The sequence below is a fragment of the Protopterus annectens genome, chromosome 1.part0, assembly GCF_019279795.1.
Source record: "Protopterus annectens isolate FY-2018-M chromosome 1.part0, PAN1.0, whole genome shotgun sequence".
NCBI lineage: Eukaryota > Metazoa > Chordata > Ceratodontiformes > Protopteridae > Protopterus > Protopterus annectens.
Window position 1 is genome coordinate 10,142,050 of NC_056725.1, and position 26,165 is coordinate 10,168,214.

General features: G+C 35.3%; 1 protein-coding gene across 1 annotated transcript in view; it reads right to left on the reverse strand.

The window, feature by feature from the left end:
• Positions 1-26,165, reverse strand: part of DHX34 (DExH-box helicase 34) — a 1,598,514-nt gene that overhangs the window by 355,142 nt on the left and 1,217,207 nt on the right. The gene's annotated exons all lie outside the window — the stretch shown is intronic.

Consider the following 26,165-nt stretch of genomic DNA (forward strand, 5'->3'; position numbering starts at 1 on the left):
TGTTGTTGGTTTAAAACTAATACAGGGCAATGATAAAACCCAACTCTCTCAATGTTTCTTGAGCTTCCCCATGTTTCATCATCATCCCATAATTTAATAAAGATATTTCTTGTTAAAAAAAAAACAGGGCAGTGATAAGAAAGGGTGGAGAAGGTGCCCGGGTACATGCTGTTCAGGAATGACAGAGATAGTAGCTAATGGAAGCAGAGGAGAAAGAATGCCACCCCACCATGTAGTGAGCACAATGACCTGAGGTAACCTGATTAAAAACCCAGTCAGAAGAAGGGCATTGCTGGTGGATTACTACAATGTACAGGAATCTAAACACACCTAAAAAGGAGGATGAGCGACTAGGGGAAAAATAGGGGAATGAAGCAGTAGGATGAGTGCTGTGGGGGACAGAATCAACACTGAATTCCCAAAATAATTTTGCAGCATCAGTGCTGTCATCTAAAGAGTACATGTAAGGGGCATTGTTCTTTTTTTAAGCTCTGCTCCATTTTAACATCTCTGACAGCATTTTTACTAAAAAACTAAAATAGAATGATTCAAAACTTGATGGATTTATAGTTGAACATCTGCTGACAGATTTTGTACAAAAAATAATAAGTTTGAAGTTCTTTTAATTTCTTTTGCCTGTCAAGAAAACTAGAAAAATCTAACTGTCTCAGAATGAGCTACTCTAAGCCTGGTTTACAGGACAGAACTATGATAAAAATCATACAGGCTATACTAAGTAACATCAGTGAGTTATCTGTAAAGACAGATAAATTAGAAAGCAAAATTATCAATTTTAAAGAGGAATGTAAAACCAAGCTGAGTGACTCTCTTAAATAATAATCATCACAAATCTCAAGTATAGAAGAGGCAATGTCTGACTTTGATGGAAGACTACTTGAAAATGAGAATAACACTGAATTTATTCTGAAACAAGACAACTTATTCTGGGATAAAATAGAAGACTTAGAGAACAAATCTAGAAAGAATAACATCAGGATTTATGGAATTCCTGAAAAAGAAGAGGAAGACAGTATGATTTAATTCCTTAATACCTGGCTACCTAAAACTTTGAACCTACCTGAAGCTTTTTCCTTTGGCATTGAAAGGGCACATAGATCACTTTCTAACTCATCTTAAAAAAAAAAAACACCTTCGCCAACCCGGTCAGTGTTCATACGTTTTTCTCAAGTCAAGATAAGGACTTCTTAAAAGCTGCATGGACTAATTTTCCAGAGTTAAAATTTAACAAAATACTATAGATTTGACAATGACTACTCTACATTAGTGATATTCAAGAGAAAGACATGTGTGCCACTTGTTAAAAGCTTAATCAACAATATTAAGGCACAGGTCTTGTTTCCAGCAAAAATAAGGATTCACCTTCCAGAAAGAAAAAACATTTTAACACATTGGAAGATGCATTGAATTTTATACATTTAAATAAAATCTTAGAAAAAAAGAAAAAAAATGGACTGGAATCTATCAACTTCTTTGAAGAGAAATGCAACAAGAGAAGGTTGGTTAATAAGAGACAAAAACAGTAAAAATCTGATGGGCAAATGAAAATCAATGTAATTCATGGTTATGGATTCTTATTAATTTAAATAAGTGCTTGAATACTTATGAACAGGTGTTGCATATTACTTTTTACAAGGTAAATCGTTTCTTTCTTTCCCTGCTTCAAATGTTAGAGTTTGATTCTTTTAGCTATATATGAAATTAAAGCCACTTATTTTCACTTAGAGTTTGAAAGGTTAAACTATTCATCTTATTAAATGTTAATCATTATTATGATGAGACTTATGTTAGGTGGCACACTTTCTGATATCTTTAATAGTTATGTACTATTAAATATAATACAAGATGCAACAAAAGGCACTAAAGAGGCATGTTAAGTTACATTCTGGGTTCTTAAAATGGTCCAGTAGTGGGCTACTAATAGTATGCTTGACATGCAATAGCACCAAGGAAAGACATGATATATTATAAACAAAGTATAAAAAATATAGATTTTTATATATATAAAAGTTACTACTGGAATGATATCAAATAATTAGAGTAACATAGACAAAAATTAAAGGAAGAAACCAGAACTGTATGTAGAGATATTAGTGATGTCCTTGAAAAAATTTTTAAGCGGTGTTAATGAAAAACTATCCTTTCATGAAAAGTAACTTGTGTAAAGGAAGAAAAATAAACTTACTCTGGACTTGCGAGATTATCAACGCAATCAAGCATTAGTTTTGGTATCCAAGCAACCAGGCAGACATCACTGAGTTAGGTTTGAAGGGGAACAGGAAGACATCAACGGCCCTTATACACATCAGCGGATAGTGCAACATCGTCCACTAAGTATGATAATAAAGACAACAGAGAATATCTATGTTTACCAAAAGCTGGGAATGAGGAATACATGAAAAAGACTTTTCATGACCAACAGGAATTTAAGGGTAACCGTAAAAGACCATGGAATGGACAGGACAATAATAGGGAGGGTGAGAATTGTTCCCATTCCTTCAAATGAGGTAAATGGAATTAATTATTTGATTCATGAAACCGTTTCTTCAAAATATGAACTCAATGAGACAGTTTCTTCAAAAAGTAATTTCAATTATATGATAAACTTGTCAGGATGTGACTTAACGTCTGTTTTAAGTAAACCTTTGAAGTTTATTCCTACTGCATTGCCAAGACTATATGAAATTAAGGTGGAAATTTTTTAATTTGTGCGCAAGTTACATTTACTTAATTATTTTAAGGGGAATAGTGTTTGTTTGTGTCTTTCGGCTTTTCCAGGTTAGGGGTCGCCACAGCGGAACTCCGGTCCGCTAATGATTGGCAGTTGATTTTTATGTACCGGCTTGCCAGGCCTGACGCACAACCTTCAATGAAGGTACACCCATTCACGCATGTCTCCACGCAGAAGACGCTCTAGCTGAGAATCTTACCGGAGAGCGTCTTACTGTGAGGCGACAACGCTACCGCAGCACCACCACCGCGGTTTTAATCAATGTAGTGATATTGATTCAGAATGTAGCGATGATAATTATTTTTCTTGCAAGTCAGATTTGGAACCTAATGCTTAATGTAAATTTAACAGAGAGGGAATACCTTGTAGAAGTAATTTTATTCCGCCATTTAAAAGTGACACTATACAACAATTTTCTTCTTTACTGAATTATAGTGTGAAAAAAGAGTATAACTTATTTTATAAAAGGAAAGAAGGAATTAAATACAACTTAAGTAAAGATGAGTGGCAAAGTTTGAATGATTTGAGTCATAGGAGGGAATTGGTGTTCAAACCAGCAAGCAAAGGGGGAAAGTTAGTTATTTTGCATTTTACACAATACCACAGGATGTGCTATGAACATTTAAACCAGTAGTGTCCAACCCACGGCCAGCATGCGGCCCTCAGAGCTCTTCCACGTGGCCTGCGACCCTTAAGTTCAAATTTAACTTTTTTTTCTGTTTTTTTCATGCCCGCGACCTTTAACTGGTGTGCACATGCGCCAAAAGCACCCTTCGTGCCAAAGAAGAGCTAAAGAAGGAAGATTTGTCGATTGTGCCGAAGAAGAGTTGACGAAGAGGGATTTCTCATTTAAAACATGTACAAAACAGCATCTCCTGACTGCATTAACAGGTAAGCTAGTATAGATAGAGACTGGAAAAAGGAAGAGAGTCATGTGCATAGGTGTGTTGGGATTAACCAAAAAAAAAAAAACACTAAAGGGGGATTTCTGTTTGTAGAGGGGTGGTCTTGCATTAAATAGCATATCAGTTTTTGTTCTTTTGTCTCTTGGCTAGTGCACATAGCATAGTTTATTTTTTCCAGACCGAACTGCATGAAATCTGGAATTTGTTACCTGAATGTGACAAAAAATGGAATGATAAAAATATATGCAAAGACAAGTATATACTTAATGCAAATATCACCGATTTTGTGTTCTTATTTCCATGGCATAATGTCACTATTTCCATAGCTTTCAACAGTTTTAATCTGTCATAACTGTTATTAATATGTGTACTTAGAACAGAAGCAGGGGTTTGTGCACACAGTTTGAGTTGCCTAATAGTCCCTTGCCCGCTGCATGTGGGCTTATGGAAGGCTGCAGCCAGCTCTGAAAGAGAACTGTCTTTGATGAATGGAGGATCACTACTTTGCTGTTGAGTTTATATTACTGACATAATAGTTCAATCATACATGGCATTTACTTCAAAGTTTCAAGCATAAAATACCACATGATGCATGAATTATGAAGTAAGGAAAGTGCTTCACAAAATTTTACATTTTCACAAGCAGTTAATATTGGCTTATATTGATATAGCTGAGTAACTGGATTAATGCTTTCATAAGTGATTATTATGTTATCCACCCAGACAAAAAGTTGCTTTGAACCCTGCACCCTTCATGCAGAAAATAGCATTTAACCCATTATACTAACTGACAAGTTTTGAAGTTTCTAGTGGCAAATGTTTATTAACCATACGCACATAATAGATTTAGTGTTAACAAATTTTAAGAGAAAGCATAGTATAGTTTGCTAATTGTGTTTCCTTTTTATTATTTAACAGAGAGCACACTCCCTTGTTGGTATCAGAAGTCTAGAGTTTGTGAGACCATACTGATGTAGAAGGGCAGGCAGAGTGCATTAAGTATTCTCAATCTCATTGTTACGTGAAGGAAAACTTCCCTTTTTCTTGTGGCTCCACAAAGAGTAAAGCTGATGTTTGCTCTGTGAAGCCCATATTTCATTACATATAAACACACACACACACGCACACGCACACGCACACACGCACGCACACACGCACGCACGCACACACACACACACACACACACACACACACACACACACAAACAAGCGCGCATACACTGTGTGGCTCTATTAATGGATACTTGAAAGACAGTAGTACTTCTACTTGCGGTCCCCTTTGATGAACAAAATGGTCATGATTATGGTGAGATTCCAAATGGTCTACAGGTGATCGGGGAAAAAGAAAAAGAAAAAAACGCTGCTTTTGCTTAGTTTAATAGAATGCATTGTTGTTTAAGTGGACATAAGTCCTGTTTAGTCAGAATTATTGGCAGCCCTGTTTGGGTGCTATTATCACTAATGAAGTTAAGATTTGGTATCAATAGACCAGCTGTGTGTCACAGAGGGATGAAGTCTTGACTATGATTCAGGCAACCTAAGCTTGAGTAGCAGCTCATGTGGTAGAATCTACCAGGTATGGTAGATGAAACAAGTGAGAGTGGGGAATAGCTTACCCATTCTTTTTTTTGGGGGGTAGCTGCAGCCAACCTGTTTCTGTCATGCAAGTAAGTGTTTGCTTGGCCTCAACATATCAAGGGCCGAAGAATGTGAGTTTGTAGCTTCCACTGTGGTAAGAGTAGTTTTTAATTTAAATTATGATATGCCTTTTTAAAAAATGTTTATGTTCTGTGCTTGTTTACTTTTAACATAATTATGTTACTGCAAAGTTCTACAAATGTTCTGCAGAGATGAGTCTTGTTTTTCAAGGATGTTTGCCCTTTCATATTTGCTATGTGATCATGTATGTAGTATGTTATGGGGAAGGTTAAAACAAACATTGTGATGTACAGGTGTGCCGTGCCCTCTCATAGAAATATTTTTTTGCTAAAGTTTTCAATGTTTGTGGCTTTCTTTGTTCTGGATTCAGTACTTGTAGTTTTCCTAGTAGTGAATTTTGCCAAATGATATGAATGCATTTATTAGATGTATAAAAATATTACCCATTGCCTTTGACTTACTAAATTGAATTCAACAGTAGAAGTGTACCTTTTTATATCGGATAGGGAGGATATGATTATATCTCTGTTGGGATGCTTTGATGTTAGCAAGGCTTGTGGACATTTAGTAACATTTCTATTACTGAAATAAAAAAACAAGCCTTAACATGTGCTAGTGCTGGCAGAATCAATTACCTGGTGTATTCTTCTTTGTGGTTATTTCAGACTTCTACAGCATGTCAGCTTGGGAGAAGCTCTGTGCTAAGGCAGCTAATCATTCCTCTCAATTTCCAGCATTACATTAGTAGTCAAAGTTGCATTTCTTATGGATCACTCTTTCCTCATCACAACAAAATGTCCATGTACACCTGCTACGAGACCTAACAATTAGAATGCAAAGTGGCTAGCAGTGTGGTTTAAAAGTTAAAGCAGTGAGATATGAATGAGATAATACGGCAGAGTTTGATTCTTATACCCATTTTTAGCATGCTCTTAACTGAATGTTGCTTTTATCAGGACTATTTTGCTGACCAAGCTAGCAGACTGACTCAGAAAAATCCATTTCAGTGACAACCCAGAGACTAAAGAAGCCAGGTCATAGCTTCAGGCTTACATTGTGGGCTTCTAGGAGCATTTTCAAGAACATATGTATTTTAATACATCAATAAAGGCTTGCAGTCCTTTGTTATGAAGTCATGACACTAAACGCATACAATGCAAATACACCAAATGCTTCAATGCCAATCACAGCCATTTTTCTGTTTGATTTTCAGCAGTATCTAAACTAGAAAAAAAGTGCATTGATTGGGAATACAGCCCTAATTTATACTGTTGACTTTAGATTTGTATAACCACACAGATGGCTACAACAAGCAATTGTTAAAGTCAATGCACCTTCTTTCATCTTCAGACCAGCCTCAGCAGACAGCAGTGCAAAAGCAAAAAATCTTGCCAGTGCCAGATGCAGTCATGTCTTGAATAATTTCAGGGACAGATTCCAAAGCTAGAAACTTGCCTTTCCAAAGGGGTGCTCAGTTTGAGAATACCACTGATTTACCTTCTTTCATCTTCAGACCAGCCTCATCAGACAGCAGTGAAAAAGCAATAAATTCTGCCAGTGCCAGATGCAGTCATGTCTTGAATAATTTCAGGGACAGATTCCAAAGCTAGAAATGTGCCTTTCCAAAGGGGTGCTCAGTTTGAGAATACCACTGATGAGCCTTCTTTCATCTTCAGACCAGCCTCAGTAGACAGCAGTGCAAAACCAACAAATATTGCCAGTGCCAGATGTCGTCATGTCTTGAATAATTTCAGGGACAGATCCCAAAGCTAGAAATGTGCCTTTCCAAAGGGGTGCTCAGTTTGAGAATACCACTGATGAGCCTTCTTTCATCTTCAGACCAGCCTCAACAGACAGCAGTGCAAAAGCAACAAATATTGCCAGTGCCAGATGCAGTCATGTCTTGAATAATTTCAGGGACAGATCCCAAAGCTAGAAATGTGCCTTTCCAAAGGGGTGCTCAGTTTGAGAATACCACTGATGAACCTTCTTTCATCTTCAGACCAGCCTCAGCAGACAGCAGTGCAAAAGCAACAAATATTGCCAGTGCCAGATGTCGCCATGTCTTGAATAATTTCAGGAACAGATTCCAAAGCTAGAAATGTGCCTTTCAAAGGGGTGCTCAGTTTGAGAATACCACTGATGAACCTTCTTTCATCTTCAGACCAGCCTCAGCAGACAGCAGTGCAAAAGCAACAAATATTGCCAGTGCCAGATGTCGCCATGTCTTGAATAATTTCAGGAACAGATTCCAAAGCTAGAAATGTGCCTTTCCAAAGGGGTGCTCAGTTTGAGAATACCACTGATGAACCTTCTTTCATCTTCAGACCAGCCTCACCAGACAACAGTGCAAAAGCAGCAAATCTTGCCAGTGCCAGATGTAGTCATGTCTTGAATAATTTCAGGGACAGATTTCAAAGCTAGAAATGTGCCTTTCCAAAGGGGGTGCTCAGTTTGAGAATACCACTGATAAACCTTCATTTATCTTCAGACCAGCCTCACCAGACAGCAGTGCAAAAGCAACAAATCTTGCCAGTGCCAGATGTAGTCATGTCTTGAATAATTTCAGGGACAGATTACAAAGCTAGAAATGTGGTGACATACCTACTGCAGTAGAACTGGAAACAGAAGAATACATGAACGCTTTGGATGACATATGGACATTAAGGACATGATGGAAAACATGGACATCATTAAGAAACCAGCAAAGTCAGAGGTATGATCTCATACAAATTGAAGGGGTCATACCTGTTTATTTGTGTGTGTGTATATATATATATATATATATATATATATATTTATATATAAAAATTAACTAAGATGTTAGATTTAACTGTTATTTTACGAATTAGAATGAGAATTTGAATTTTACGGCAAATATTAGACATTTATTACATTTATTCATTGTTCAAATTCACCTACAATACAGCCAGGGGTTGGACTCTGGTCGCCCACACAGCGAAACAGCGAACTATATGATATATTTTACATGCGGCCCCAAGACAATTTCTGTTGACTCAATACGGCCCCTGCAAGCGAAAAGGTTGGACACCCCTGATTTAAACAATACGGAGATATATCAGAAGGTGGATTTAAATGTTTATAATAAAGCCTTGAATGAATATAAAGAGCTTTTAAATAAAGGCTTAAGATTGAATTACTTTTCATAATAGGATGTACAATACATATTTAATACCAAAAATTGTTCCATTGCTCATTTCCTTTGTGCACCTAAAATTCATAAAAATTTACAGTACCCACCAGGCTGTCCTATTGTGTCAGCTGGTGGATATTATACACATAATATTTCATGTTTTCTTACAGCAATACCTGTTAACTAAGGTAGTTGAGTTACCAGAGATTTGAATATTTTTTGTGTTTCAATACAGGGTGCCACTTAGATATACCTCTGGCCTAGTCATTTTTGTGTTTTTTACAATTGTATGTTTGTTTGGTGGGTATCTATAATTAGAGTAACACTCACACTTTTACAAGTTAAATCTGGACCACGCATAACTGTCATTCTTTTATTGTAAGTTTATATGCTATGTCTCCTTTAAAAAAATGACAGTCTACTTTTTCTTAAACATCTCATGCAAACAGTGCTTGCTGAATCACTAAATGTTATTTCTTTGAGTGCAGTGGCTTTTAGGTGGTTGGGATACTTTGAGTTTTTTTTTTTTTTTTGTGGTTTGGAAGAGTTTGGGGGATTGGTGTGTGGTGTGGAGGTGGCTTGGATTCAGTTGTGAACATTTTTGTATGAATCGCAACTGAAGGCTTGTTCATTTTCAAGCCTGTATCACGAAAAACAGCTTGAAACTGCTTAGAATCATGGGCACTTTTGGGATGCTGCTGGAGTTTTAAAATTCGAAGAACTGTCCAGATCACATATTTCTGTCTAAAAGTAAATCATCATAATATTTTGAATCATATGCTAAGATGTCAAAGAATACAAGTTAGATAATAATAAGTTTTGAATGCTTGCTACTGATAGTATACTTGACATGCAATAGCACCCAGAAAAGTTGTACTATGCTATAGACAAAGTATAAAAAATAGTTTCTTACATATATAAAAGTTATTACTAGAATGTTATCAAATAATTACAGTAACATTCACACTTTTACAAGTTAAACCTGGATCACATGCAACTGTTAGTCTTTTAATGCAAGTTTGCTATGTCTCCTTTAAAATAAACTACAGTCTGCTTTATATTAAACATCTCACGCAAATAGTGCTTAATAAATCATCAAATGTGCTTTCTTTAATTACAATAGATTTTTAGTAGTTAACATACTTTGAAATGTTTTTGTTAGTTTTTCAGTGATTTTGAAGGATTTGGGGGATTGATGTGTGGAGTGGAGATAGCTTGGATTCACTCGTGGATGGTTTTGTGTGAATTATAGCTGATACAATGTTAATTTGTAAGCTCTTGTCATGAGGCCCAACTTCAAGCAGCTTAATTAGCATTAAGAGCAATTTTGTGATGGTACGGGAGTTCTAAAATTCTAAGAACTGCCCAGGTTACTTCTTCCTGTCTAAAAGTAAATCGTAATATTTTGAATCATATGCTAAGATGTCAATGAATACAAGTTAGATAAACTAAAGACAGAAATTTGCATTCTAAACCACTATCAGTTATGAAATAGTTCTGAATGCTTGCAGTACACCAAAAGGATAGCTTATTTACTAGCCTATAGAATGACACTTCTGATAAAAAATTTAGGATTGTGTTTCTCTGTTATTGTCTCTTTTTAATGGTAACAAAATGTAATATCTCAGAACAATTTATTATGGAAAGTTTAAAACTTAAAAGGGAGTATTTTTCAGATATTTGTTCAAATTCTATTAGAAATAGCATTTAAGGAAAATCTGACTGATTCTAACAGTAGTACTAAATTAAGGAGTATCAAACATATGAGTAAATATAAATATTATATTATATGACACTCTACACTAGGATTATAGCTAAAATATAAAACCTAGGATTATAGCCATAGTACAAGACACAGTCTACAAACTAAAATAGAAAGATCAGAATAAGTAAATATGTATGTAGTTAATACAAACACATCTACAAGTGTGGGGGGCTGGCATAGTGTTTTAAGGTGTTCACCTTAAAAGCACAAGGTGCAGGATTTGATTCTCAGATGGGGTAATTGGCTAGGCAAAGAATGGCCCACAAGGAAATTTAACCAGGTACTAATTTATGAACTTATGATTCTATAAACAATTTTACACACAGTAAATACAACAGAAAACATAAAATCATCTGACCTATAAATTAATAAATATGAAAATAACAACTAACTTCCTCCCTATAGTAGACCAGGGAGATAATGTGAGGTACAGGGAAAGATGACTGTAGACTTATTCAGTTTGGTAAACTTTTAATAAAGATTCTGAATGCCTGCTTAACTGCTCTTATTCATAATCACTCACTGAAGGGCTTTTTTTAAGATGATGCATACTAAAAATACATAAGACACATTAACATGAATCAGAAGCATAAGCTAAGCTAATGAAGAGTTTGAAATGTAGTTTGTTCATCCTTTTCAACAAACAAGGAATACATTATTCCATGGCAGACTGTTTAAGGATTATATCATTAGGTAAATTATAATTTGTTACAAAAGGTTTGCTCATAGCTGAATATTTTATATTGATAAAGTACATAATAAGTTCATTACATAAATGCAATTTCATTATACTTGTGGTTTTTCTCTCTCTCATATAAATATCTTTGTGATTTTAAATGCAGAACTATTAATATTAATGGACTGAATAATCCAGTAAAGAGGGAGAATCTGTTCAAATTACTGCAATTACATAAAGTTCAAATAGTATTTCTACAAGAAGTACATTTATTTAATAAAGATGTAAATAAACTTGCATTAAAGAATTATTTGGTTTTAGCAGGTTCTGGCTTTCGAGCTAAAAGAAGAGGCACCCACATTTTATGGAAGAACTCACCAGTAATGCCTAAAGTAAAAAATATCAATGTTGATAAAAATGGTATGTTAAGCGCTGTTATAATTAAGTGGAACAAAAAAATATTTATATTGGTGAGCTCTTACTGAATTCCAGGGGTTGCAGGTAAAGATACAAAAAATTACTTACACGCTATAGCCTATTACATGAAATGTAAAGTCATAATGGCTGGTGATATTAATTGTATTTTATCGAATTTTGCAATTCTAATTAATTTAAAGGATATATATGAACTAAGAAAAACAAACTCACTTCAATTTACACATTATTCATACAGATATAAAACACAAATACTGATAAAAATTTTATTTCAAACAATCTGTTATCGCATATCAGAGAAGTTTCAATGGTTTCATGTCCATTATCAGATCACAATGCTATAATCTTTAATACTATTTTAAAAACTGACAATCTAATACAGACAGGAGATTACCAGTGTACATTATTAAAATAAAAGGATTCAAGGATTGGTATGTTAAAGAGATCAACAATTTCCTAGAAATAAACATGAATGGTGAAGTAACTGACATTGTCCTGTGGGATTCACTAAAGACTTACTTAAATAGAAGAGTTACTAGCTGGTATATTAGTAAAACAAGAGAATAAGACAAAGAATTGAATACACTACAGGCCAAAACAGACACACTAGAGTTAAATCTAAAAACAAATAACATTATCAGTCAGTATAAACTTAAAAACTAAACTTAAATACAAAATATATTGAAATTCTAAATCATAACGTTTTAATAAACCTGGAAAAGCATAAACTTCAGGCATATTACGTACCCTTTAAACTTGCAGAAACTTGCTCTTAGATCAAAGAATATGAATAAACTAAATCATATCAAAGAAATTATAATGCACATAAAAATAAAAAGAAAGCAGAACAGCTATTAAAGGTTTTCTTCAGGGCTTTAAAATATTTTATGAAAATATAAATAATAATACAAATAACCCAGATAATGATGATATAGGTTAAACTTTTCTATGGGAAAATATAAATAATAAATTAACAAGTGAACAAATAAAAAAACAGACCATTTTCTTTAACAGAAATAAAAGATCAAACAAAAAAGTTAAAAAAATAATAAGGTACCAGGCTTATATAAAATACTATTGGATGATGAAGTTGAAATATTAGATAAGGTTTATAGAGAAATATAAACAACTGCTGAAGTCCCCCCATCGTGGAAATATTCCCATATATTCAATACTCTAAAACAAGATAAGGATCTTATGAAGTGTGCAGCATACAGACCTATTTCACTTTTAAATGTGGACTATAAGATGTTCATGTCCATTTTACTTAACAGAATTTATCTACTTATATCTAAACTAATTAACAATTATCAAACTGGGTTAATTTTAAATAGACAAGTACAAGATAATATAATAAGAATACATATGCTAATAGACTATAGAAATAAAAATAAAAAAGAACTTACTATCATTAGTCTCGATTTAGATAAGGCTTTTGACTCACTTCATTTGTAATACTTGTTTAAAAGACTTAAAGTGTATAATTTCTCACCTGAGTTAATTGCATTAATTTCTAAGTTATAGAATGACTCTTGTAATTATGTTAAAATATGTTGTTTTATTTCTAATGCCTTTAAATTACAAAACAAGGCTGCTCATTGTCACCTTTACTTTTTCATTAGCTATAGAACACTTTGCAAATAGTATTAGATCCAATAAGAACATTAATGGTATCAAAATAAAAGAAAATTTTGAAAGATTCATCTCTTTGCTGATATTTTACTAACAACAGGAAATATAGAAACTTCATTAGAACATATAATTAGTTCTATAACTCAATTTGAAGAAATCTGAAACTTATAATTTAATCATAATAAAACAAGTATATTATTAATAAAAATATTAATAACAAAATAAAAAAATCATATGAAAGCATTCTAACTTCAACTGTAATAACAATCAAATGAAATACCTTGGTATAACCACAATGTCTAATAGTAACAACTGTAATAACAATCAAATGAAATACCTTGGTATAACCACAATGTCTAATAGTAAAGAAATGATACAAACACACTTTCAAGTTTAGTCACAAATTGGAACAAATTCTTCTTTACCATGGAAGAAAGAATGATGCTTCTTAAGATGATAATTCTCCCTAAAATAATGTTTGTCTTACAATCTTCAGTACCATCTCCACCAAAAAAACTGATGAACAAGATGAATAATATTCTACTTAATTTTTTTATGGCATCCTAAAAAAACAAGAGTTTCCTTTGATTGACACAGAAAAGGTTGGGATAATTGTGGAACAGGATTCTCTTATATTCAATTGTATGCTACCTCAACCACTCTAAAGTTATAGTGTTGTGGATAAATTTACCATATGATTAAAAATAGAAACAAATACATCAAGAAATATTATTAGTAAATAATAAATATACAGCAACCAGTCTGGTTATTACAAGATTTTTGCATTAATGGTATTACACCCTCTTCTCAAATTCCCTATTTAAATAACATAATTTCCTCTTTCCAAAAGTTCACATATTCTAACCATTGCATTAAAGACTTAATGTTTTTAAATATAAATATAAAATATATTATATGTTTCCAAATGCATATCTTAAATGGTACCAATATATATATATATATATATATATATATATATATATATATATATATATATAGATATAGATATATGGGTCTACTTCAGTAGACTGAAATACCACTTACCTGAAATTCAGATAGAGATGAAAAGGCTGACAGCACGAGAACACAGATGTCTCAGAACAGCGACTCACCACTCCAGGTAAGTAAACACTTGGCCATCCTTTCTAACCTTGCCCCTAACCCTCCAGTAGTGCAATCTCGGAGTTGGTATAGTTAGTTGGGGGGAGTCATGCAGACCCCCACATTGGTGGGTTTGCTTTTGTTCATTTTCATTTTAACGATGGCCAAGCGTTTACTTACTTGTAGTGGTAAGTCAGTGTTCTGGGACATCAGTGTTCTCGTGCTGTCAGCCTTTTCATCTCGGTTTAAGATATATATATATATATATATATATATATATATATATATATATAAATATATATACATATACATACACTGTTGAAAACATAAGGTCCAAATACAAACATGATTCAGAGAATTGGTCAATCTTGCAAATATTTAGAGAATTTGTGAACATATAGGTAAATAAGATATTCAACCTACATAAGAAATCTTTCCCCAAATTATTGTATGTCTCAAGCTTGATATTATATGAGGCCCATAGAAGAATTTCCTCAAGTGTGTTAATGTTGTTTCCAGGGGGGGTATAGAGGGCTATAACACAAATGCTTTTCTGGTTATTTATTTAGAGATTTCCTATGACTAGTTCAGTGATGCTGAACTGTGGAATAGGATTTTGGTAGGGAGTGATGGAGAGTAGGCTAGAGTAGATTAAGGCTGCTCCTCCACCCTTCTTTTTTAGACGGTCTTGTCTAAATACTTGAAACCCAGGGGGTAGTATTTCAGAGTCTGAAATGTTGGATTTTAGCCATGTCTCAGAGACAGCTGCCATGTCAGGTTGGGTATGGGATATCCAAGCTTTGAAGTGGACTAATTTGTTTCTTAGACTCTGGATATTGATGGACAAAATCTTGAGGTATTTAGGGTAGGTAGTATGGGTGGTAATGGGGGGAGATGGATTGCTGCTGGTACTAGGTCCTGGGTTGGGGTGTATGTCTCCTGCTAAGCATAGACAGTTAAATGGGAATGAGAGCAGGGGTTTGGCTTTGCTCCTAAAGTTTGGTGGGAGGTACAATAGTGCTTTAGGAATATGACGTTTCATTGAGGAGGATAGGAGTTTTAGTTTAAAGCAGAGAAGTGGGTTTGGAAGCACTAGGAAGGAGGATATAGTGTGGAAATGAGATGTGGCAGAGTTATGTGTGTTAGGGGTGATGGTGGGGTGAAGAGGGAATAGTAAAGAAGGGGGTAGTTTGTAAGAGGAATAGGAGGTAGCATGGTATAAAGGTATTAGGAGTAGTAGGCTATGGGAAAGGATGAGAATGGTTTGAAGAGACATGTTGTGGTTTAGGTATAATGGAATAGTTGGGGGTTAGGTGTTGAGGATGTAATAGGATTATTGGTGACAGTATAGGAGGGAGTAGTATGGAAGTGTGAGAGAGTACTGGAGGATGGGAGGGGATAATGAGGAGATGAGAGTGGATTGGGTGAGACAGGGGGGAGGGGACTTATGGCTAGAATAAGTGTAGAATAAGTGTAGGAGCACTAGGGGTGCATGGGAATTGGGGGTTGGGTAGGGGAGTGGAGTGAGCCCGCAGTGCGAATGGAGCGGGTAGAGCCAAGGAGAAGGAAGAAGGCAAGACTGTGAAGAACAATCAGTGGTTAGGTAGGTAAGCTCAGAGGTAAAGAAAGTATGGAGAATGTAGCACTTGTTTACTGTAGTTGTATGCATCACATAACAAAGTCTCCTGCCAAATTCCCTGCAAGCATAACAGCATATTTAACAGCAAACAGTTTATATAGTAAAAGCAGTCACAGCTTCAGTTAGTCCCTTAGATTATTGTGAGCATAATAGCATATGTAACAGTAAACAGTTTCTGTAGTAAAAGCAATCACTACGTCAGTTAGATCCCTAGACTACATAAAGTTAGCTAAGTACTTCAGTTGGAAAACATAAACATGCCTGTTAAATCAGGTGCACCACAAACATTTGAAAAGAGCATAAACACTTGCAGGCAATTACCTGCAGGTGTGCACACTGAAAAGGGTCTGGAGAAGCTTTCTCACCACAAGCAGGCCAAAAGATAACTTTCACAATGGCGCCGCTCAATGACACCCACTAATATAGACTAGTTAATGTGCATGGGGAGGAGGGAGATTCAAAATGGGGGAATGTATAACCAGAAAAAGCAGGTAGAGATCTGGCCCGCCCCCTCACAGAAGACTGCAAAGAAAAGCAATCAGCATAAGAAGTAGAGACCTTTGAGCTGTAATGTAAGCATAAGCAAAGAAGAGGTAGAAGCAGGAAATTAGGAGTGTAAACAGATGCAGAAACACTACTTTATGGCCTTGGTGTGCAACTAATGCAAAGGAAGGTAAATCTATCTGGGGACAAAATACACCAAGTAAATAGTGTGTGCCTTATTTTACAAGTATTCAGTGTGGAGGCAGATCTATTTGGGACAAGATACAGCAAGCATATTGTTAAGTTATGCCACCCAGTGGCAACAGACAAAGCTATAGTTGCCTGGGGGGGAGCCTTGCAGGTGTGCATGCCAGCCAAAACAATGTTTAAAAAATAACTAGTAAAATTAACAAATGTGCTGTAAAAGGAAATGTAAATAACCAGTCACACTGTTTAAAACATAACTGTTAAGACCCACATTTGCTAATAACAAGAACTGTGAATATCCAGTCACCTATGCAGACGTGTCTGGTAGGTATCCTTATTAAAAAGTGTTATTCTTGGCTTGCAATAACTGTAAGGAGAAACTGGACCGTAGCAGTGGTTTTATCTGGCAATGTTGCAGTTGCTGGGGGGGGGTGTAGCTGCGATGATGCAGGTAGACCAAGTGTGCTGTAAAAAATAGAGAACAAGTGATGTTAGGAATAGGGGCTAGCAATTACGAAGTGCACAACACCTCAGTTATGGTAAAGTAAGAGGAGTGAGTGTAAGATGACTGAGTGTGGATGTGTGTTGTTAGGAGAGGTATAAAGGAATCTAGAGAGGCTGTAAGGGGACCTGTGATGTCTGCGGAGTGAGTGTGCAATGACTGAGATAGACAGAAGTTCAAAAGACCATAAATGTACGGACTCCTGACCTCAGGGCTTGTAGTGGAAATCATATTATAGTAACAGTAAAACACATACTTATGGAGTCAACTTTTCTCAAAATAACAGTGCAGTAGGCAATAATTGCGTAGAACACATTTGAGGATAGCATAGAACACACACTTACGCAGGGTATAATATTAAGTAATACAGACTAAAACAGATCAATAGAGGCCAAAGATGCTTGTTCTGACAATTTTCAAAAACTTGGATTTAAACTACCATTTTGTGGTCTGGTAGATTACTAAAACTATATAAAAAGATGGTTTCAAGAATATGCAAACAGTATCCCAGAAAAAGAAAGAGGGCCAAACTGAAAAGAATTGCAAAGAGCTTTAGGATGATGTTGAATAAGCAAAAAAAATTCTGAATTAAGATTAGTCAACAACCAAACTAATAAGAAATCTTATTCAAATCAACTGCCAATCATTAGTGGACCGGAGTTCCGCTGTGGCGACCCCTAACCGGGAAAAGCCGAAAGACACAAACAATTCTAAATATATGAGTTTATCAAAACTGTCCATTTTATTGAATTGACTGAGGTAAGCAAGTTACAGACAACTATGTACTTATTGCAAATTAGTTGAATAATATATTTGATAATTACATGAACTCGGCAGTAAACAAAGATTTAGAGACATATGACAGTGCATTACTGCGTACTGACAGTTATCCAGTTACAACTCTGGAGAGTGTTAAAATCACTTGACAAGGTTGACAAGGAGATGGCTATTGGCCTTGACAACATTCCTGGGGTCTTAATAACATCTTTAAAAAGTATTCAGTCCTCATGTTACATTCCATGAATTGTGTGTTACTGAAAAATGGTCTTGTGCTCAGATCTTGGAAAACATTATTCATTATCCCCAATAGTTAAAAAGGGGGAAAGGTTGTTGGTACATAACCATAGACTGATAAGTCTAACACTGATCCTAGGTAAATGTTTCAAAAAATGTATTCTGTAGCTGTTATCATTGTCTAATTATGGGGAGAGCAATCTGGACATTAGCCAACATGGTTTTACACAGGGCATATCTACCTTGACTAATCTGACAGAATTTTATGACCAGATTAGTCTAGTTCTTTACTTAGGCTTGTCTGCTGTACTTGGATCATGCAAGGCTTTTGATACCTTACCTCATCCAATCATAAAAGATATGCAATCATTCCAAGTCAACCATTATATAATGAGGAAGATTCAGAACTATCTTGATGGAAGAACACAATGTATAGCAAAACATGGTATCCTTTCAGATATCAAGTCAGCTAACCAAGTTGTACCTCTGGGGTCTGTGTTTGTTGCCTCTGACTTCAATAAAGTCACAGCCTCCTTTCCTTCTAGCAATAAATCCTGGATGAACAAGTTCACACATGATAGCAAAGTAGGCTTTCCTGGCTGTATCAAAAAATGCCTCCCATGCAATCAATAGCTATCTAAAGGACATTTCAATATCAGCCAATGAAAAAGTCAATCCTTCAGCAGTAATAAGTACCAGATTATAAGAATGTGATTAAACAACCATTGATATTAGGAGGCATAGTTATTTTAGAGGTAACACAATACACAGCTTTAGGAGTTATCATTACAATTTATCTTTTGGTAAACATCTTAACAATATATGGAATAAGGCCTTGAGACAGATGGGTTATATGTTAAAGAGTAAGTCAATACATGATGCTAAGAGTACAGTTACACTGTATAAATCATACATTAGACCACTCCTGGAATAAAACAACTCCATATCTGTCAGTGGCACGACAGCTAGCACACATTGTCTTGGTGCAAAAGGTTGTGGATTCTATTCCCTCTGATTCTAGCTCTGACCTCTTCATCCAGACTTCCCTTCTCCACAACCATCCCTCCTAGATACCTGAAGCTGTTAACTTATTCTAGCATTTTCCCCCTATCTCAATTCATAACTTCTTCTGAACTCTACCATTTGTTGCCATTATAATTGCCTATCTGTACTCAGTTTCATCCCATGTGCCTTCAGTTCTGCATTCCATTTCCCTATTCTTTGCTGGAGTTCTTGTTCAGAGTCTGCCACATTGTATGCATACAGCAACTTTGATGATCTGTCCCCTCCAATCTGTTTGCTAATGTAGTCCATTACCAGTATGAACAGCAGTGAGCTCAGAGCTGAACCCTGGTGCACACTCAGTCCCACTAAGCACCCCTCTATGAGACTGAGCACTGTTTGAACTTAAGTCATTTTGTCCTTGTACCTAGCCTGCACTAATTATACCAATGTTTCTGGGACTTGAAACCACAGCAGGACTGTCCAAATCAGCTTTCTTAGGACCTTTCTATTATGCTTTCTCCAAGTCTTGGAATGCTCACTTGGATTCTTTTCTCATCTCTAGCTTTTTCCTCATATATCTGTCTCACTGCAAACATTGGCTCAGTTGAGCTGCATCCTGATCTGAATCCAAACTGCTCATCTCCCATTTTACTTTCTACTACTCTGCATATTCATTTATCAATCACCCTCTACAGAACTTTCATGCAATGTGACAGGAGTATGATACTTCTGTACTGCCCACAGTTGTGAATGCCCCCTTTGTTCTTGAACACTGGCACTAGTATGCTTATTCTCTAGTCATCTGGGATATGGCTTATTTTCCATGAGTACTCTCAGGAGATATTTCTCCCCTATCTCACTCAGCATCTTTATCATATCTGCTGTGACATCAAGTGAGCCTGCTGCTTTCTCTGACTTCAATTTTCTAAGTGCTCTTCTTACTTCTTCTATGGTCAGCTCCTCCTCTTCTCTAATTATAGGCTGCGTCTGGGGCATTACAGCTTCTGTGGGGATTTCTTCATTCAGAAGCTGCTGGAAGCACTCCTTCCATCTGGCATTGATGTCCTCTGGACTGATCAGCAGGTTGCTGCTGGGATCCCTTATGAAGGGTATCTAACTATCTTCTTTAACTTTCTGTCTTTGCCTTGCAATCTGATATAGTTTCTTTGTGCCATTTACTGAGCCACTTTCCAGAAGCTGGTAGACTGCCTCTGATACCTTGTTCTTTGCTACTGCAACCGCTCTCTTGGCCTCTTTGTGAGCCAACCTGTATTCTTTCCTAACCTAGTCCGTCTTTTCAGTCTCCCACTTTTTCCTGCACTCCTTTCTTTAGATGACTTCCAGGACTTCTGGATTTTACCACCCACTTTCCTTATGTACCTTATTTTCATAACTGGTTCAGTCGCATATCTATTCTGTAGTCCTCACACATGCTGTTTTGAGGTTCTACCATTTTTCTTCAACTCCATCTATTTCCTCTTCTTCTTGGGGTGCTAGAGCTCTGAGTAATTCCTTGAATGTTGTGCTTTGTCTCTGGTCAACTTCCAGGACTTCAGCCTCGTCTCTGTTGACCTTAGAGCCTTCTTGGACCTCTGCTTGCAGCTGATTGTGGCAAACAGTGGTTTATGCTGTGGGTTGGCTATTTCACTAGGGATGACTTTGCAACTGCTGATTCTACCCCAGTGCATTTTCCTTATTATGAGGAAGTCTACCTGAGTTACATGTTGGTCACTCTTGTATGTGATCTTTCGACTGTCTCTCTTTCTGAACCATGCATTGTCTACTATCAAGCCATTTGCCAGACAGAAGTCTAGAATGGCCTCTACTTCTTTATTCCGTTGCCCCATCCATGTGAACCCAGGGAATCCTCATATTCTTTCCTGATATATGCATTCAAATCACCAATTATTAACACCAATTAATGTCGTTCTTCTTTATCTAGTAGGTATTGCAACTGCTGTCAGAAAGCACTCTTTTCTTCCCTATCACAACCTTGCTGAGGGCATAGGCTGAGATTATGAACACTGCCCTATCATTAGGTTGTAGTCTGACTGCCATGAGTCTGTCACTAATTATGATGACATCTCTCACTGTCTTATGAAGCCTCTCCCTCACCCCAATTCCCATGCCATTTCTAGCCTGCCCTCCTCCTCATAAGAATACTATGGATACCAAGCCAAGTGGCTTTGCTGCACTGCCCTTCCATCTTGTCTTCTGGATGCATAAGATTTTCAGCTTCCTCCTTACCATCACGTCATTCACTTCCAAGCTGCCTCTTGTCAGTGAACCTACAATGAGTGTAGCAATTCTTAGTTCTTGTTTAGCAGGTTGACTGGTTTTAAGTCCAGCTTTCACTCAACAGAGCTACCTCAGGTAACCCAAGCTGGGCAACTGGACACTGGCTGGTCAGTAGATTACTGACCCAGGGCTGCTGGGCTGTTTGACAGACACACAATAGCCAACAAGGGCACATGTACCCCCTTCCACTGTTAGGTTAGCATAGGTCTCTGGCATAGGTTGGAGTAGGCCGGATCCTCAACCCACTTATCAAAACTTAATCGCTATTAAAAAAAAAACAAAAACGGAACCTTCTCATTTCCTTCATCCTTTTTTACCTATCATTAATAGCTTTTTTTTTTTTTTTTTTTTTTTACATCTTCATACCAAACTCCCTTTTTCAAACATTTCTTCTGCCTGCAGTTTCCAAGATATTATTTTATTTTGTCATTCACATAACTGATAATCTTCTACCATCCATATCCTCTTTTTATTCCTCATTTTTTGCCCAAATCATATTTTACATACATAATTATAACCATTATATTATGTTTATTTTTAATTTTCTTCATAATCTAATATAAATTTAATGACATCGTATATACAACCAGGTTTATTAATCCTCATCTCTCCTTCTCATTACTTGCATACATAACTCCTCTTTTAACAGGATTAAGTTGCAAGTCCCAAAACAAAGAAATTATAATTTGCAACAACTCGTCTTCTTTATTGCTAGGGGAACATACAGATCCCTGACAATATCCTAGCTTTCCTAAAATATCTGTATTTATGAGACCAGCTATTTTTTATATGACATCTTAAAAGCTTTCCACCGTACTGCAATATCACTAATATTTCTAGTAATATCATCTCATTGTTCAACTAATACTTCATTCCTTCCTTCCAAATCATATCCCAAGAACTGAAATGTTTAATAGCAATATACACCCCTGCTATTTTAATTACACTTCACTTTTCTCTTTACTTAAACGCAAACCCACTTTTGCTAATATAATTTCTACACCTTTCAAAACATTCCTTAACCACTCTATTTTTGCCATTATTACCAGAGCTGTACAACATATAATAGGTACTTCTAGTTCATTTACCTTATATTTAGCCTCACTATATATTCTACCAATCTTTTTTGAAATACTATTCAGAACTATAAGAAATAAAATACCACTTGTGGGACACCCACTGATTAAGTCCTCTTCTTACTTCAATTTTCTTACTTAATTGCCATTTACTAATTTATTAATCTTACCATAAGCCAAAATCAATAAATTAAATATTTCCCATTATTTCATACTCACTTGAAAATTTCGAAAAGTGTTCCTAATCTATACTATCAAATGCCTTTGTTATATCAGGAGCCAAGGGAGAAACAAATATAAATTTCCAACACCAAGATTCTGATGAAGTCTTGGTTATACTCAGACAAAAGTGCTTAATCAATTGTGTATTCAATTTAATAAAGGTTCCTTCCAGTTTATTGCATGGTTTTGTTCCATTTTTCAAGTTGGTATTGGGAAGCCTTCATTATATTCCAAACTGCTACTTTAACACCACTTTGCCTCTTATAAATACCATCCACTACTTCTCTGACAATACACAGCATTCCATGCCATTGCCTTCCTTTTATACCATATATTCCCAATTCTACATTTCCTTCCATACAGTTCTCAAACCTTATTTCCTTTATTTTCATCCATATTTTATAATCAGTATAATGAAAAGTTAACAGACGCCAATTACTTGATTCTGTTCACCTTTTCCATATTAACTTCACAATCCCTTCATACATCTCTTACTTTTGTGTTTCACTTTCTAACCATTTAAAACTTTCCCAAAAATTTATTTCCATCCCTTTTTCATTTCTTAATATATTCCAGACCCAATACCATTACCTCTTGGTTGTGAATCAACATTTACTACTTCTATAACCTCCTCTAGCTCCTTCACATCAATATTCTTATTTAATCTTAAACACTCATCCTCCATTTTTTTCTATATGCTACCAACTTTCACCTCCCTTTTTCTTACAAGAAAACATATCTTTAAAATATGCTTGTACTACTTCCATTTTTATTCTGCTTAAACTTTTCACATCCCTCCTGATCCTTTATCACCAAAATTAAATGTTCCTTATTTTAAATATTTTTAGCTAGATAATAGGAAACCTCTCTTTTCTTACTTTTAAAAATACTATTGCCTACATCATTTTTAATATTTTTTATTTTTTGCACACAATTCTTTTTTCTTTTTGTCAAAATATTTTTCATCTTCCTGTAATGTCTTAGTCATATTTTTCAATAATTCACAAAGCTTTTCCTTGCATTTTTTCTCAAAAAACACTCAACTGTTACACACACACACACATATATATATATATATATATATATATATATATAGATTTATAGCTATTCTTAAATGCAACCCACCACTTTTCCCATGAAATACAAAAATCTTTTATTATCAAATGATCCTTCCACAGTTGGCCTATCTCAATGTTCAATATTTCACTGCCTAATACTTTACCTGTCATTTCTTTTATCCCTCTACTTACTTTTCATATTTTATCATTTTTCCCAAACTCAGTCCATATTGCCACATGATCTGAAAAAAAAAGTTTACTATTTTTTCACTATTTCCTTCAGTTCTTTTATGTCTGTTATACTGCTCATAAAATGTGTACATTTCCTTTCTTTATCAATAATCAGTTTCTCTACTTCCAAAATTTTATAAAACTTCTTAACATCTCCTGCTACTTTCTTTTTTCTGCCTTTTACATCACAATTCCAATCCCCTGTCATTACCACTAGCTCATTAACAGTAACATATGGTAATAATTCTTCAAATATTTTTTCTCTCTTTTTGTATAAGCAGAGATGGATTTTAACTTACAAAACTTACCTCCAATTTTTAAATCAATAACTGCTCTAACAGGTTCAACAATTATTAAATCCAAAAGCCTGTCTTCCCCTAACCTTTATAATGACGCCACCTCTAAACATTTGTCTTTTCCAAAACTCCATACATATTTTTCCATTCCATGATTCTTACATTTGCTTTCTTTCATCCTGCTTTAAAAAAATCTTATATGTAATAAAATAATAACATACATAATTTGATTTATACACTATGTTATATCATATAACCTTTTCTCTATTTTTATGTTATTAACATTAACCAATAGAATTTGAAAACTTTTTTTTCTTTTTTTTAACCTTTGACGGGTTACTATTTAATTTTCTTTTTCCAACTCCTTCTCCAACAGAATTCTTTGTAAAAATGATGAATGGAAATTTGAACCTGGAACTTTGAAGTAATGTTGTCTATTAATATGACATCTTACTTCCCTCTCTCTCACAAAGTACAAAACATGGCTAGCCAATCAATGTCCTGTTACTCTATGTAAGGTAAAAGTTTTAAATCATTTGTCCAGAGCAAGTGCTTACCTAGAGATCTTTAGTTATTTCACTAGAAATGCCACATGGAGCCGATGTTCTGATCATCAGGGACAGTTTCCTCTTTTACAGATAAAAAGTGCAATAAGCTGTATTGCCAGGACGCCAGATGCATGCGTGGTCAGTGATAACAACACATACTACTCAAAGCAGTCATCCATTAATGTTTACTGAATTTATTAATGTAGCTGGAGCAGAATTACAACTGCAAACTAAATGCATTACTACATCCATTAGTTCTTTATCTTCTTTGTGACCCTATATCAGAAGTTATCAACAAAAGTGGATATCTTTCAAGCTGGTAGTCTTAGTGAAAGCAGATGACAGTTACAGGACCACAGTGAAATAATTCCTAGTATGTCCTGTTGGGAGTGAGGACAGTACACATATACACTGAACAACAAGATGAGAAATCTTACTATAGCCTTTGTGTGTTCACTTTCATCACAACCTATTGTTATAGTGGATTATGTGGTTACCTTTTAGAGAAGGATTAATAAACAAGCTATATGTGAAAGCAAAGTACAGTCACTCCTAAGTGAGTATTAATATGGCTTGTTAAGAAAAGTGGATTTTTTGTCTGAGTAACAGATGAAATACATTTAGTATTATCCTGCTATCCTCAAGCTGTGCAGTGGTTAGGGGCACATGGAAGGTGTGCCCTCAAGCTTTAGAATCAAGCTGGTTGTCCAGTCCTTGGCAGAATAAGACCCATATAGCATAGGCTCCTGCAACAGTGATCTATTAAAACATATACTGTTAGTGTAAGATTAAACTGTTTAGTCTGTACTTGGCTCCCATGGTATTTCCAAAGTGTTTAACAGTAACACTAGATAATCTCTTCAGTACAAATATATTTTTACCTAAGGATTGCTCCTGCTCCTTAATGGCACTCATATTGCTTCTTTTCATTCCCTTTTTGTATGAAAGACACATTTACATGTTGTAGACGTTATAATATTTGAAGCACTTGAATGAGAGCTTAAGATCACATTTGTCCTACATTAAGGCAGTGAACGGTATCCCTACCACACAACTCCAGGGTTCAGGGTTCAGTCCTGTCCTCCAGGCACTGTCTGCAAGGAATTCCAGCTCCATTTTGAAAGTTTTACTGTTTTACTGTTTTAGTGCCAGTTGCCAATTATAAAAATAAAATTTCATAATGGCTGTTTTCAAGACATTTAAAATTGTTACATAAACAGTGTTATAAAAGTATGTTCAAACATCAGCAGCAGTAAAGTTAAGATTTGTAATACCCTCCCCTAAACAATTAGTAAATGGTCTCTTCCTTTCCATTACTATATCAGATCTTGGGCAGCTTAGTGTGCTTTGCATCTTAATAAAGTGCAAGGTAGATTTACTGTATTAAATTCAGAAAAGTTTACACAGCTTCAGAGTTTTTCTAGCTGATGTAGGTGGCCAAACAACATTTATTTTGTCACACTGCTTATACATTCTAGATAACTTTTATGTTATACTTGTTTCTAGCCTGA